This window comes from Varroa destructor, unplaced genomic scaffold (genome assembly GCF_002443255.2).
Source record: "Varroa destructor unplaced genomic scaffold, Vdes_3.0 BEIS01000003.1, whole genome shotgun sequence".
Classification (NCBI taxonomy): Eukaryota; Metazoa; Arthropoda; class Arachnida; order Mesostigmata; family Varroidae; genus Varroa; species Varroa destructor.
In genome coordinates, this window is record NW_019211456.1 from 50127238 (window position 1) to 50143921 (window position 16684).

At 41.0% G+C, this 16684-nt stretch overlaps 2 long non-coding RNA genes across 3 annotated transcripts in view; one reads left to right on the forward strand and one right to left on the reverse strand.

Annotated features, from left to right (window-relative positions):
- LOC147757090 (uncharacterized) overlaps positions 1–11249 on the reverse strand; it is a 36641-nt gene extending 25392 nt beyond the window's left edge. The window contains exons 1-2 of the long non-coding RNA XR_015324821.1: positions 10791–11249; positions 10303–10516 (exon numbers count right to left, since the gene is read on the reverse strand). This is a non-coding gene — a long non-coding RNA (uncharacterized LOC147757090). The remainder of the gene's footprint in view (positions 1–10302; positions 10517–10790) is intronic.
- Positions 11250–11386: 137 nt separating this feature from the next.
- LOC147757091 (uncharacterized) overlaps positions 11387–16684 on the forward strand; it is a 131334-nt gene continuing 126036 nt past the window's right edge. For both annotated transcript variants that reach the window (XR_015324814.1, XR_015324815.1), the window contains exon 1: positions 11387–11528. This is a non-coding gene — a long non-coding RNA (uncharacterized LOC147757091). The remainder of the gene's footprint in view (positions 11529–16684) is intronic.

Consider the following 16684-nt stretch of genomic DNA (forward strand, 5'->3'; position numbering starts at 1 on the left):
TTTTACTTCGGTCTAATTATTACTCTCTATGCGATTTAGTTATGTTATGTTATATCTGATTTTTAACTCTTGAAAAAATGCGATGATGCATATCTTCAATTAAAGATCTTCTTCAACTACAAAGTAAACGGGTCACGGAATACTTATAGATAAACGTGTATTTAGTTAAGATTAAAAATCATACGATAAATATATTGATGGCATATTCAGTGGTAATACGCAATCAATTATCGGCTCCTATCAAAAATAGGATTTTCATTATTAACGGACGATTTTTTGCACTTCGCGATGAAATATAGCCTCTTGAATAAATTCTTTTTTTTTTTATAGATTTGCTTACCATTTATTTTACATTATCTTCGTATAGTATTTACAACTTAAGGAAGAATAATTTATCATGATGATGATGATCAAAATATTGTCTTCGCCAGGCGTCTTCAGTTAAGTAACCTCCGAGGCAATGACGAATCAAATTAGGTTCACCTTTCGTGCGTCAACATAGAGAGATTATTAATAAATTTGCAATACGGCAGCAGTGTGGATAATGATAAATATTCTAGATATAATAGATAGACAAATATAGTAGATATTACAAACAGCATACAAACAGCGTTGTTTGATTTATCTACATCGAAGTTCACAGCAACTTTCCATGAAAACATATAATTCAGTCTCGTACTCGAGCCACCTCTTACGCGGTGATTGTAGCGGAAGGACGTTACGCGCAGACTGAAGAGTAAACCAGTTCTACCCACACCACGTATTAGAACAACTTTACGAAGAAACCGATCTCATATTTTACCAGTAATGTCCATATGTTTTCTGCTATAGAATTTTGAAACTAGACCTTTATGAAAACTATTTTTTTTAAACGGGAAATTTCTCAAGGCGTCTAAAAATCAGATCGGCGGTAACTGACAGCCGGTCGAATTATGTGCTTAACATAAAAATCAAAATTGGGCGTGATGGTAATTTTATCAAGCTTAGTGCAGAAGTGGTGACCTCATTTGAAACGTACTTCCTAGTCTGTTTGTAAGAACATATAGCCATACATACTATTGGCCGTAAACAATTTAAATTAGTTAATAGTTTACGCATTGGTAAGTTACCCATTATAGGATCGTCGACTTTGAGCTTCTTACGCGAAGTACATTTGTATCGATCCACTCCCTACTTCGGGAGTACGCAGAAATAATACTTCCTGCGCGTGCTGCTTGAAACAGCCACTTTCTGACGTTTCAAGTGCTTCTGATGGGAATAAAACAGTTCGCTAGTTGAATGCTTTCGTGTGGACAATTGGATATATCTACACAAATAAGCGGTACCACAGTCGAGATGCCCTTACAGCATAAAAAGAGCCGCCGTTTTGGCCTTAGTGGCAAAGCCAGTAGACCTTATACCAGGACTGGTGCCACAAAACGAGATTAATATATAGTTACTAAGTTTTTCACGGTAGACGCGATCAATATGGTTACTATTTGCCGTAATCATTCAGATGATGATGATGATTCGAAAATAATTAAGTGCTTCACACAAATGTGTCACAAACATCCGTGAAAATTATCAGCTGACTGCTGAACGGTGTAATCGGGTTTGTGTGTGTTCCTCAGTCTATGCGCGTTTTACGAAGCTCCCTTGAATAGCCCTACGTGTGCTAGGCACCAACGTCTTAACAATGCTGCGAGAACATTCACATACCTCTTCCTCGAATTAGAAAAGTGAATATCAATGCTGAGACTTACGTCCTGTTGATTGAACGTAATCAACCCACGGACACGCACTCTGACCATTCCGGTTACACCTTATACGACTGGTCGGCGGAAATCACATCAGCCCAGGCGTAAAATCAATAGAACCAACAACGAATACGAGCCAAATGTGCAGGTATTCCATTATGCAGGTGATACACAGCTTATAGTCGTTGGAGTAGCCATAAATACTCAAAAATGCTGCAGTCCCAATGGATCGCGGCTACGTTTGGGTGAGTTGTAACAAGAATACGCGAAGCAACGTTTATGCACGCTGTCTGAAGTACTACAAACAAATACATGTCACTTGTCAGATTAGCGGTGAGGCCAATACGACAGTCGATTTAGCGGGAACTGATACGAGCATCAGATTGATCAGCAGAATAATTTACAAAATTTTCGCATATCATTGTATAATGTTCGCACATAATTAATGGATCTCGTTATGTTCCTATTTTATCAAGCGACGGAGTTAGACGCGCAAATATCAAACTTACATGCGAAACAGACGATATTTGGCGTCGGTAACGGTAGCTGACTGTGAAGTACGAATATCTCCTAAAGACCCTCAGACGCCCCCAATCCCTCCTCCTTCACGAACAACAGACAATTTCGTGTACGAAGCAGAAAAGAGGTTCTATAGCACCTATGAACCAGTTACGGTATTTTTACTGGGTAGTTATTATAAACGAGCGCAATTTGAAAAGGACAGATGTGTCAGCAAGCTTTTTTCGGAAACGCCAACCCCCTCGCGTCCCAGATCAAAAATATGTGCGCTTGTCGTTGCCCCTTCGGTCAGGACTGCGAAACAGTAAACGATATTTTTGTGAAAAGAGCGGTTCAAGACAATGCAAAATTCTCGATTCTTCTATTTCCATGTCAGACTGCCCGATTATCGAGAATGGATGATACCGTCTGTCCTAATAGTCAAGGGTTTTGCGAAGCACGCTTTCGCAGCATTGATGCCTGGAGGGCCAGCTCCAGTCAGTTGCCGCAGCCGCCCGTAAGGGCCATCATGGAACTTGCAACGAGACAGGACCTAGAGGAGGCGCTAAGAATTGCACAGTAGAACTGTCGGGGGACCGCAACTCTAACGTTCCTTTCGCCGGAAGCCCTGAGCAATATATTTTCGTAATAACGGATACTTAGGAAACTAGCCCTTTTAATTTACAGCGCTTCTATTCTGCGCACTGCCTCGTAATGAAGAGCAACGGACCAGGCCACCCTAGTAGAAGCATCTCTGTTTTCTACAATCGCAAGATAAGCATTCTCGCGACGTGCCTAGTAAAGAATGATACGAATGGTGTCACTGACCAGAAAGTAAGTCTCGTAGCGGCCTATGTTCGGATGGTTGATTCGAAATCAACGTACGTACCGGTGGGGAAACTCGTCGGTGGAATGGAGGCACTCTCTTCCCATTCTGCTTTTTCTTTGGTTATGGCCAGTGACTTCAATTCCTGCTTTTACCAGCCAAACTCGAGCAGGACTACAGCCCTTCGAGACAAAGGCGCGGATCTTCGTTGCTAAGCAGTCAATCCCACCTTGACATTGACCTCCTTAGAACATGTAGGGGGTCTGGTTAACGATATATTTGCAGGGAATGTAACCAGGAATCAAGTAAATTTTCTGGGTAAAAATCATTCTCGGTCAGAGGATGCAAGCATCCGTGCTCATCTAGCGCCAGCAATAGACTTCACTGTTCAGATTGCATCTTAACGCATTATCAAACGCCAAGCTCCGTCACAACGTTTAGATGTAGACAAATTCCTGGAAAGCTCTTACGAAGCTTACGTAGTGTACCTTACGTAGTGAATGTTGAACTCAATAAGCAGCACCTGATTGACATTCTCTAGTCTAAGGTACAACCTTTCATTTCCCCGGAAGCATAGGCCGTGATTCAACTGTACTTGCAGCCTTGGCAAGGGTGCCCAGATCGTTTTCAGGATTATGGTTAAAATGCAGCCCAAGTTCTTACTGTTTAGTCTCCTTTCCTATGACTATGTATCGAAAAACATGTGTTTCTTAAGGGGAACAATACTTTGAAGGGCTGGAGATTAGCTTGACCGCTTATGCAGAGCGTACCATACAAACGGCTAATGCACCACGAGAGCTCACCAGGTCGTTCGATCACCTCCCTAACCCTCGTAAATCATTTTTCAGAGATTTTTGCGTCAAAGTATACAATACCACATGCTTTGCCCCTTTTTCGCCACAACATGGAAAAAGGGGACCCCAATTCAATGCGATGTTCTTCAACGAGACCTCACAGTGCAGGGGTAAATGGACGATATTGGTAGATTACTCAACAAGAGCGCTTCCGCTCAAGATAAGGTTTGCAACGGGCATCTCAAATGTACCGTTGTCCTGGCATTATGACATTACCTAATAAATGTTTAGATAGTGCTACAACCCCCAGCTCAGTCAAAAGATGCTACGGTGTTGGTGATGCCTAAAGGAAAGGGCGACCCGATTGCGCCGATATCATGGTGAAGAAATACGCTTATTATAAACGACTCTCCAGTGCGCTGACTGGAAGACTAAATAGCTACATCGAGTGCACACATATCATCCTAACGGAGCAACATAGGTTTCGGACAGAACTCTCGACGAAAAATAACGTGCAGCGTCCCGCTGACCGACGTCAATAGAGCACTGGCCGCACTGTGCAAAATGCTATAAGGGGTGTTAATCGGCTCCTTCGACTCGGCCTCTAGAGGCAAAGTTTTGCTGCCGCCGATCGGCTGTGTATCTCTACGAATTCTGCGATTCTATAGGGGAACAGAATAATCAGTGACGAGTAATTCCTGCTTTTCACACATATAATTGACCTGGCTCAGCGCGAAAATTTTGTATGCAGATAACCTAGTAATGTACGGGTCGAACAGATTCCGAGTGCGATAAGCTCTAGCCTGACTCCACGTGGTACTCACAGATTTGTAACTGACCGTAAACCCGACCAAAATGGGCTTTGAGCTTCCAGCAATAAAGGCTTTTAAAACAAACCTTAGGAATTAAGAAAAAAAAATGGCGGAAATCGATGGGGATTTCTTTTTTCGGGTACGATAAGGAATAACGAATGGTAAACGATGAACCAGTTAAACAGACATGTGGTCACTCGCTTTGCCCAACGTTAGTTCCACCATAGACTCCGCAGCCGTGTTTCCATTGGCCTGACGATACATGTATTTCAGATGCAGCGGAATGGTTATTGCTCGTTTCCCCCTGCTGTCGCCTTTAAGACATTTGGCTTTCACTTCATGGCTAATCACTTTTATAAATTAAATATAATTCGTTGTTGTTTTCAACGATTTTATGTACTATATTTCATATTGGGATATTGTGTTGTATAAAGTATTATCAACAAAGGTGAATAAATAAAATTTGCCTGATTAAAGATACCACACACAAGGTAAAAACGTTGCTGGAGGATATAACAAGTACGTTTACATATATATATATATGGTGAGAGTTAGTCGCTGACGACTAGCGCTTAGCCAACCGGTTGGAGGGTATTATATACCTACCACCAGTCAGAACTGAATTTAGATTTATTGCAGTAATATACATTTTCTGCGTTCGACCACGTTACCGGGCGGGATGCCTCTATCCCGCACCCAACATTGCCTAATATCCTATAAGCTGACAATGACACGCTGCTACTAGAAGATGCGTTCTCGATACGTATACAGCGCAACTGGTTCCTCGACACTCCAGCTCAGCTCGAACTTATGCGACACTTCCTTTTCGCGTTGGTAATACAACACAGAGTCACGCATGTGCCCGTAGGAGAGGCATGCAACATTTAATCCATCTAAACGGTGGCCCTCGGAAACCCGACGATCTTTACCCCCACGATTTTAAAAATATTAGTTGGCCTTTCTTGGCTGTCACGGAATAAAAACGACTTCGCACGTACTGAGACGCAACACCTTATTTATTATTTACAATACTGAGCTAGCGTGGCCCGCTGTTCAACGGTCGTCAGGCGATCAACTTGGAGGCGGTCTCGTTCTCGGCGCCGATAACCTACTACGTCGATACGATAACTCGTGGGATTATATTAAACAAACGTAGTCCTGGTAATTATCGGCCGCCATCTGTCGCGGTCTTCGGGTATATAACGTCAGGAAGCCTATACGAGAGCATCGTACAAGGCCGAATTAGCCTCTTCAATTAAGTTTTTAAAGGGAATCGACTTTGCTGTTTCTTTTTTTTTATTTAGATAGGAAGCCTGTACGGTCCTAATCGAATTCCAGCTCGTCTCAGAAAGTTTGCTTGACCCTAATGAAAGTCCCAAACGTCGCCTTTTTTGTCTCCCTTGTGTGTGAAAAACTTCCGGTAGGCCGATCGTTTTTGGAAGAGAACTTCCCAATCGTCTGCTCCAGCTAGGACCATTAAATCATACTATACTAAGACCGGACCACTTTTAAACGACCTCACGCGCCATAGTACTTGTTTTAAAATGCAAGTTTCTATAGCCTTCTCTCCAGACAGGTTCCAAAATCGAAGGTTCGCTGCAGGTACCGTGCTGCAGATTTTTCACGAAAAGATGAATCAAGTCGGCCTCAATGTCTTGCATTTCAGTGCTGCTTTAGAGCAGCGTGACCCGTGTGGCTAGGTGTTCTCTTGAATGCCCTACTATGGTAATAAAAATTAAACAGAGTGCCACCATGGTGGTTCATTCCCAGCAATGGTAAATATTGTGACCGATAATTCATAATCAGAAGAAAGGTATTACGGGAAAAGAGGAAGTCAATATCAAATTTAATAGCTGCCTGTATAGTTGTCATGCTGTTTCATAGATCTGTTAGAGAAACTCTGGGTAAGTACAGCAGGACCCACCACAGCTGGATTCCTAATGGGGGCGGGTCCTTGATATTGTACCACCAAACAGATGGACCTGTACGCATAGAAAAAATAGATGACACCGCTAAATAATAAATGTAGGAAAAAAGAATAGGCTGTTACAGACGGACTTTGACATTGAATGACCTTTAAACTACGCACTGCTAAAAGCCAAAATTAGGCCTGTAGATACTTCAACCTTGTAGAAACCCGTGAACGAAAATCGGACAAGTTTAGGAGGAGAAATTAGTTCAGAAGAAAAAAATGTCGACTCGTAAAGACATTCGGCAGGGAGGCTTTAAGCAAGACCACAGTGCGTTTTGCAGAATGCTATAAACGTTTCAAGAAGGAGACTGGACTGGTTGAATACCAGTGAAAAAGTGATGTCGGGATCTGAGGGACAGGAAAGCATGGCCGCAAATGAAAAGGCTTTTCATTAAACGTAGATCTTCAAGTCGAAGGACTCTGTCGGCTAAAACTGGTACTTCACATAGAGTTATAACACATGTTCTAAAAAGGCGAAAATTAAGTAAAAAATTAGTTTCACGGGGGTTGACCCCACGCCACTTAGAAGTGCATGCAGTTTATTTCACGCAGTATTTGTGGAAGTCGATTCTCCTGAAGCATACACTCACCATAGGTGAAGCATGGTACAGCTTATACGGCCAGACGGAGAGGATTTAAGTGAGACTATAGAAAAATTGAGTTTGGTTGGTATTGAATAGGCTCGGACCCATGGTAAGGGCATTACTTGCAGTGGACATAGTAGGCATCTTATATTATGAGATCGAAAATGAAATAGTGAATATACCCGCTTATATCAAACACCTCTAAGACTCGTAGACCGCTGGCAAGTAAATAGAAAGCACACAGTCTGCTCATTTGATGGATTACTTTCAGCATTGAATAAAGAAATAACCGACATCGGCTTTAACCTGTTTATTCTCCCTACCTAAGTCATTCTAAACACTAAAAGAAGCGACTTGTGGGCATGCATGCCCCACTATCGATATACTTGGAGAAACCATCGGTAGAAAAGAAAGATGTTCAAAAGCTACTAAGCGGCAGGACAAGAATCAAAAAAGTACTTTTTATACATATCAAAAAATTTTAGCCCAACCATTTTATAACTCATCAAACTTCAGAATCACTTGTAGCAACCTAATAAAAAAAATCCCACTACTGCCGCTTAATTTTCAGCGACAACGAGGTTCGACTGCTAGAAACTAGCGATCACCTGCCACCTAAAGGGCGTCATGTACCCACAGCCGGCTAGAACAGAAAACATACTTTTTGCACGATATATATTTTCTGCATTCGTATATATATATATAATTACTCATAATTAAATTTCGGCGGATGTTCTAATGCTGCCGTCTTTAAAGATTAATTTTCGCTGCTTTTACGGCCTTGTAACTCAACTGGTAAAACTTTTTGTCTCAAGAACAAATGTAAATAGAACGTTATTGCGCACAGCACGTAAATACCGACTAGAACGAAGCCGTTTTAGAGGGCATTGAAGACGATAGCATGATAGACAGGTATTTACCGCTAGACATATTGAAATCTTTCCACATATGTGCAAGACCATCTATGGACGTCTCGTTGATGTGAAACCCCACCTACAAAAGAAAGACGACATTTTTATTTCAGCGCCTTCTTCAATCAGCCTATTGTAAATGTTGTTTGTATCCCCCAGAAATTGAAGTTCCCATTTTGAGCCTTAAATATTTATGTTGTAAGCTTAATGAGTGTTATAAAACAATTGTTGTTGTATATCTAGGAACACAGAATAAAACGCGCTAGCACAAGACATTCCATTCAATAGTCTGAATCGAATCCTTCTTATCCAAGTGGATATATCTTGAGGCTTGTTACGGCCACGAAAAAGAGCTTGATTTCGGAGGAACGCACGAGCGACCATAATATCAGCCGGTGTTTAAACGCAAGACTAAATTTTGTCGTACGTATAGATGAGTCGTTACTTTCATATTGTAGTAAGTATTGAAATAATTTTCAAGATCCATATATTTAATCGTAAATATCTATGTTTCGAAATACTAAATCATAGGCAAATCTTCTGCAACATGTTCTGAAATTTAGTTTTTTTCTATAATTATAATGTTTTTTTCCTTAATTAGTTAATCTTACTGCTTTTTTTTGTAAGGACGTTACATACCTTAGTAATCGACTGTACAATGGCCACGTTAATAAAGAACGCTGGCGTTAACGAAGCCGTATCATGCACCATTGACAGAGGTATACTTAGGTAAAAGGATTCTGGATGAAAAGACTATTTTTTAATTGGAAAAAAGGGGAAAGTGTTTTGAATATACTTTTAACCAAGATTGCGTCTACGGCGTAAAATCGTTAAATCCTGGCTAATACATAATTCGTTTGTGGAATTGTTTATGAAGTATGAAATTAAATTCCCTTTATGTGAGAATAACTAAGAAAGTGGGACAGTTCGAATATCAAAACATAGTACTTTGTTGCCTTGTTATTTGGAAGTTTGGCCACCATAAAAGTAAAACGTTTTAAGTCTTTATTCGCTTTAGATGTTCTAGTAGATAAAAATTTATAGAGCAGTCACAGCGAAATTAGCAGTCTCTGTCGAGAGGTTACACGTTGAGTGAACGCAGACCAGTGCCTACTTGGGGTTGTCAGCCCAAGCAAGGGAATACTATAAAAGCCCTGGATGAGCAAAAATTGTGCAACTTTCTTCTTGTTACATCAAAGCGAATGTTGAGTTACCACTCACCGCCGCGGCCCGAAAATGATTAAAAAATAGGCTATGATTCACCTTCACGTGGATTTTTTTAATAAGCTTATAGTAGCACCCTAACAGCCTGATTTATATTAATTTTATTTAAGAATTAGTGTCCATTAAAATTAACGTAATAAAGGAAACTATATATAATAGCTTCTGAATGAGTTTTCAAAAAATAGTCTACTTATCCCGCTGTCGTGGAAATCTGAGTCTATGAGGTAGTATTTCATTATTAGTCTTAATTCGGTGTAACTGTGGGTCATTGTCGTACGTGAAAACGAAGATCAGCAATCATCTCTCGTTTTTGTTTTTGATCCTGGCCCAAAACACGCGACAACGACGCGTTCAATTTTTCTATCTTACAAATTAGAACGAGATGAAGAAGTATAGTACTTTCACATACATCGAATTTGAATATTAACAGCCGCGCGTTTCAAGATGGGTCGGCATGCCCCAAGGCTTTTGACTCTCTGTTATTTACCTTCGTTTCACGAAACTCGTTTCCTAAGAGTAAACGAGTCACGATTTTCTCAATAGTAGAAGTTTTACCGAATGCAACGTCTACACAGCGAACTATTTCTGCTGAAGATATTTCTATCCTGAAGATAAAACCTATAGTCATGAATTACTCAAATTTTCTCGGCTGCTACGGCCCACCGAAGACTCGCCTGCTGAAAGCCCGAGTGACGATAATCGAGTAAATGGCTTTTAATTTTAGAGCGCACAAGGGCACCTTGAGTACTCAAAAAAGTTCTGCGAAACGTCGCATCATTAGAAAATAAGATCATAGCGAATACTGAACGACATGTACTCCACAAAAAATCAAATATTGGCTGATCACGATTCGCGATTGAACATATACCTCGGGAGTAGCAACCTTATTGGTGCACCGATAATAAGACCTTCCCAACAGAGATGGCATGCATATCAGAGGCTTACCCGTTGAAGTTCTACAGCGTTCCTACGCTGAAGACGTTGATGCTTTGTTTACTGCAACTGGAAGTGTTTAATAGCCAAAGCTATTCTTAGGGATGCCATATTCTCGTACAGGCGAATCCATTAAGATGAACCGCGCACAACGTTCAAGGTTTGGCCCATAGCTCCTCCGTTATTAGTTGGCTATTATGAAATTACACGAGGCCGTTGTTGGAAACTGAAAAATCCGCACGGCGTGCTGATGAAAAACTTTTTTCTTTGCTCTTCCTTTTTTTAAGAGCGTTACTTCGCTTTAGGTTTCGACTAATACCAGTCTCCGCCTTGCGACAACAATACCACTTTAGAATCTGTAAGCAATTCAAATAAGTGAATGAATACCTGCCTCAATATTTGACATCTCGTTTTAAATAATAACTATAGGAGGTCCTACTAGAAGTTCGGTGGAAGAATAGTTAGGATTTTATTACAGTTCAACTGAAACCAAAACCTACCTGATCGCGTAAACAGGAGCTAGCACAATGATGATTAATGCAGGCGAAATTTTAAAGAAGGTAGGCTACACGTGAGGAAAACTTCATTTTATTTGGTCCGTTATTACTATAATCTAATAAATTGGCAATGTCTGGTAAACTTGTACATCAAACTCTGTATAGTATCATATTTGAGCCATAAAAAGTAGCCCTCTCAAATCGCGCTTTTATTTACATAAACGGAGGCAAAGATCAACTTCAGTAGATTATAACTGTCTGAAACTCTTTTTTACAAACGTTTTTTTTACAAACAAGATAATTGATTGACACGTTTATCCGGCTCAGCTCTATCGAGTCTAACAGACTGCTCAAAAGAAAAGACTTGACAGATTAGGTCAACCTAATCCATGAAAACTCGAGGCCATTCACGGAAAACATCGTCAGAGCTACTCTCCTGAATTTCGAATGGGAAGCTTTGTTGCACTCCTGGCTCTATGCTGACGGATTTCCATCCTTCCCACTCACCTTTGTGGCGGGGAATTACCTTTGTGGCCTTACCTTCGCCAGGGATCAACAAATCCTCAAAAAATCCTGTACGATTATTTTGCTTGGAATCCCTGTCATCGCATTTATTATGACATGCGAATACTGCCCAACTGCAACGCTACGGCCATACTACTGTTTCTGCCCAGTGACACAGTGTATTTCTAGTTTGATCTACAGACAGACCGCACGGAGTCCAGCATAACGCACGAACAGGTAAGAACTGACGAAGTAGACGTCCTCTGAATACTCACAACCGTAAAAGGTATTCAGTCCTGTTTGGGCTAAGACGTTTCTTCTTTGTCACTTATTGGCACAGATGTCGGATATTGCCACTTCCCTATTTCCTTTAAGCAGGCCATTGGGACAACTGGAAATAATAGACGATGTTGTGTTTCCTCTTCTCCTTACTGAGATGGCCGCCTGCATTCGCTTTCTCATGTAATCAATGAAAGCAAGACAAGCAAATAGAAGCCACTTTAATATGTAGAATGTACTCCCATCAGGCTTAAGCCCACACGCTCTAACTTAGGTAATGGAACAGCTCTCGGGCTACTTCGCTGTTCATAGCAGCGCTGATCCAATAGTCCCGGCAGGCCACTAGAAACTAAGTGTGTCAATCAAATGTGAACGAATATCCTTTACCTATATTGGGTGCGTATCATCCACATTGGTTTCTGACTGGACTGCGAACTTTACGCACTCACTGAAGTTTGATTCTTTACGGCTAATATATATATATATATATATATATATATATATATATAGAGAGAGAGAGAGAGAGAGAGAGAAAATCGTCCGTACGACAGTGCAGCGGTAACATATTTTTTTTACATAACCTAGAAGCACATGATTATCTAAATTCGACACTTTGCTTCGTGCTGGCAGCTAATCCTAATAGCAGTGTACTGAGAACAATTTAGATACCATCTTTGTTATTAGAGACTTTCACGCTGGCCATGAAGCGAATATCGAATTAGCTACCTGCAGTCCTTCGAAAGCCCAGAACCTTAGGTAGGGTAAATGCAAGTTTGGCGCTAAACAAGTATATAAAACCATAACAACGCAAAGATAACGTACAAAGCCAGATGAGCGGGCAACACATCCACACGGAATGTCACCCTAACCCCGACTGCAGCATCTCTTTTGCCCTACGCATAAAAAATAGGTCTGATTGCGCTGGTACGATACTCCTGCGTATCCCCGACCTATAAACTATTGAAGTTAAAGATTTCGGCAACCCATTCGAAGCCGTATTTTCCGATACGCAACACAGGTATTAATCAAGTTTTTATACGTTTGCCTGGAACAGCAACTTAGCAATCAAAGTTGAAGCGAAATACACAGACAGCGTATATAGAAGTGCTCCCCAACAACCCTGATCCCGGTGGAAGAGGCTAATACGTCCAGGCTTGCTCCGGCAGGGCCTAACACGTTTAACACAGTGAAATAAATAGCGAGTTCACCAGATGTAAGTGCCTACTTAAAAGTATTTGTCTATCCCATAACAGAGAACACAAAATGCCAATAACTGTAAAAAGCTTGTTCTACAAGGATAGACCACTTACAGCGTGTAGACGTTACGCACTTTGAAAGCCTAAAAACAAGCAAACAAAGAGCCCTAGTTATTATTTATTGTACAAAACGCGCTGAGCAGTCAGACTGGATAACTTAGACGTATATACAGATCTAAATGCAAGGCTGACTAGTACGCTACACCTCAGCTAGCCTGTCAATTTACAGACTTCACTCGACAATGACGTACTAACATAAGTTGCACTCACGTAAATTTGGCAAAAATAAGTTTTATGAAGTGACTCATGGAATTAACAGGCATTGAAGAAGAAACGTAGTTAGGTAGAATGTTCGACAGAGTAAACGGAACGATACTGGTCAGCACGCTTCGAAGTTCCAAGTTGCAGGAAAAGATTGTGAGGTTTGCCACCTGAATTGACATCAACAATAGGACTGCGTTTAGGTCTTCGTCTGCTGTTTGGGCCGAAACAAGCAATCCAGGAATACGAACTATTAGAGCCGCGTTACAACTCACAGAACCTGTTAAGCAATAATGAATCAATGGCATAACAGGTGTCGCTGCTGACCTTTTACTGCTAAAGAGCCATGGATGTGGCAATGAAACCATGATTGCGTTATCGATGACCTTTGTGTACAGTTGACGTCTTGCAGGTAACTCATCACCACCATCACACAGCCAAACGCCCATGGCCCTTGGGAGAGAAAAAGATACCATCGAAATGCACTTTTAAGTAAAAGTGTTCAAGGAGTGCTGGTACTTGGGTAATCCAAGCCCACTACATTAGTAACATGAACGCGGTCCTGATCTTGCAGGCACTACTACCTGGAACCTTAGAGTTAAAAAAGGTGACTATCTGAACCACGGATTAGGGATCAGCTGACGACGGATAGTGCGAAAGGAAAAGTCTTGAGAATGTGGCAAGAAGTGTGACAGGCATTATCTAGGTTTGCTCTGGGAGCGGCGATAAGAAATGTTACCGTTGATATAGAGGCCTGGATCGAGGTCAGGGCTGATGAAGGCTGGCTTACTGCCTCACATAGAGGGCCACAGGCTACGGAGCTTTTCAAGATTCATCAAGCCCTATCGGATATCTGTGCCGTATGCACTGAGGGTCTAGAAGATATGACGTACCACACGCTGTACCGCATTAATCTGCACTGAAGAAAAATATACGATGGGAGAAAAAGGTTACCTCATAAAAGGGTTAACATCCTTTCACAAAATTATTGGGCGAGGAGTAAGATACAGAAGGAAACAGAGCATCTTATGAGGTTACGGTTGAGGAACATAGCAGAGAGCGCTTGGTAGTCAGATTAAACAGTGCAGGTAAGCGCTCTAGGAGTCATTTTCTTGTATAGGGGACCAGCTTGGTCAGGGTAGTGGGGAACCTTAGCAGTTTAACATTGATCTGATAATTCCATGAGGCTAGCCACTCTTTTTTTATCGATCTGTAGTACTCTTAAAGGAAGCCTTGGCCTGATTTGGAGTGACCCTTAAGAAGTAGTAGTTTCGGCTGACATAAATCCAACACTTGGCCCATATAACATAGGCATTACATCCTAGTGGTGCTGAGCGTATATAAACCATATTATTCAAATCCATCTAAAAAGTCCTAGAAATATGTATCACTAAGTAATTGGTATGCTCATAACGTTTTCAAAGTATGACGCGATATTTCCAACCGCCAGGGATAATAGCAGCTCTTTATGAAGGCAAAATATAAGGCTACCCGTATAAGGCAAATGTCGCTCTACTTGTGACATTCATAGAGCGCTTGTGGAATTTCTAGTAAAGATTTATTCTTGGAAACATCGTCATATAACTGAACTTGCTTGCCAAACTTAGCTTACTGAATGTTAACTTCTATGATCTTGTATCAAGACCTTGAGGTCCATGATCATATTGTATAGAGGATAGTCTTTGGTAACTTGCAGACGTTGCATCTTATTTACAAAAGAAATGATCAAATAATTTTAGTGCATCTCTTTGAGAAAAAAGGGTTGGTTCTATCTGTTTGAGCAAATAAACTAATGGTTGCTCTCAAAGTGGCAAGTGATTATACAGGCAAATGTCCTATAGATGACCCCTTTTTTTACAGCGCCACTGGATTGAATAACGCAAACGCTAGAGGAATAAAACCGTTTTGCCTAAGCCACTCGAGAGACTGTCGTCACGTTTTCCGCAGAGAGCTTTGTTCCCCCGCGAAGGAAATTTCCTTTATTCCATTTTTCGAGAACGTCAGACCCTCACTACAGGGATTTATTCTGCGGCAGCAGATTTCTCTATGAAGTATTTTTTTAGACCTTAAGTCAACATGGGAAAGAGGCACAGCTTTCTAATCGTCCCTGAGTCGCGTTTACGAGGATGACGCACGGTGCTTGCGATACGGCAATGTTTCTCTCCATTTTCATCACACGTCTTACTTGCCGAAGCTCCCGTGTGAGGTTATCCGTAAAAAAAAAAACCTTTTTTTAAATACCTTCGGCCTTATTGCTGTAGCTACACGACAGTGGCTTCGAAATCTGTGATATCTTGATTCGTGCATCTCGATACATATTTCAACTGGTGTTTAACTAGTTTAGAGAACCAGGAATATCTACATTGGATTTAGTCAGAGCACTGCAATACTTGTCGTTGTATGCAGTTTAGCTTTGTAATTTTTTATTAGTCGGCGCAGGAAAACGTCGCCGCTTAGTCGTTTTGATCCTGCCGTTGTTCAGTCTATGAATTCGAAGTCTGTAAGCCATGACGTCGCTACCAGTATGAGTCGATGCTATTTCACCCGACCTATGTCATTATGCGTGTGAAAAGAAACGTGTCGTATGTGCCAGTTTTTAAACACGTACATTGGCGTGAGTCTCAATCGGATGTTTTAAAAAAATATTTTCGGTTTTTTTTTTACTCAAAAATGGTGACGAAAACTTCACTTTTTAGTGTAATAGACATGGGAAAAACCAGCGAGACATCGAATCATTTTCCTTTGTTCGATATATTACATAATAGTTAGTACCTCAACAAACTATAAGAGGAATCGAATGAATATTGACGCTACTCGTAATGAGCCCTCGTGCATGTAACAAGTGACACGCTTTCGTTAACACAAGAAGTTAGGCAATGTACACAGTGAGAGAGTATTTTTGCCGCGAAAGACTTTCTCTACACGATTTTACTGAATGATTACTTCAACCACCATTACTATAAGATGATTTTGGCCAGTTCTGTAAATTTACTTAGTGTAGTTTTTTTTACTAAACTAGCGTTGATGGTTGAGAAACGTTTATGCGTAAACTTTTTTTGCTCCGTATTTCACGCGCTTCTAAGGAACTAGTGGATTCGCTTCGCCATCTTCTCTTTGAACCGCTGAGAGTATTACTCTCGAACAAATGTATACAAACAAAAAACCTGATTGAATTTTTCTTTGTTCAAATAGCGTTGTTTTGTGATAATACAATTAATAGTTCACCGTCGTTTTACAAAGTTGCTGGATCTGTTCCGACGCTATGGTGAAGAGTATGCCCGTGATAAGCCAATGGCTAACGCGTTTCGATTAAGGACACGTCATCGTTTATGTTCAAGTTTAGGCCGAGACCTGCTGTTTTGTGCCCGGGCCACCCGCTTGAAGTAATGTCGAACAGGCTAAAGGCCGGATGTCATATATTTTGTCTCTCAAACTTCAGTTAGAACACCTTTTTTCCTTGAACAGCTTTAGCGATTCCAGGGCTGTTTCGTGCAGAATGCTTTAGTACTTTGCAATAGCAATTTTAACAGTTTCGTGTACTGCACATATAATATCATCACATATAACATGTAACGAAACGCAATTTCTGAAGTGTAC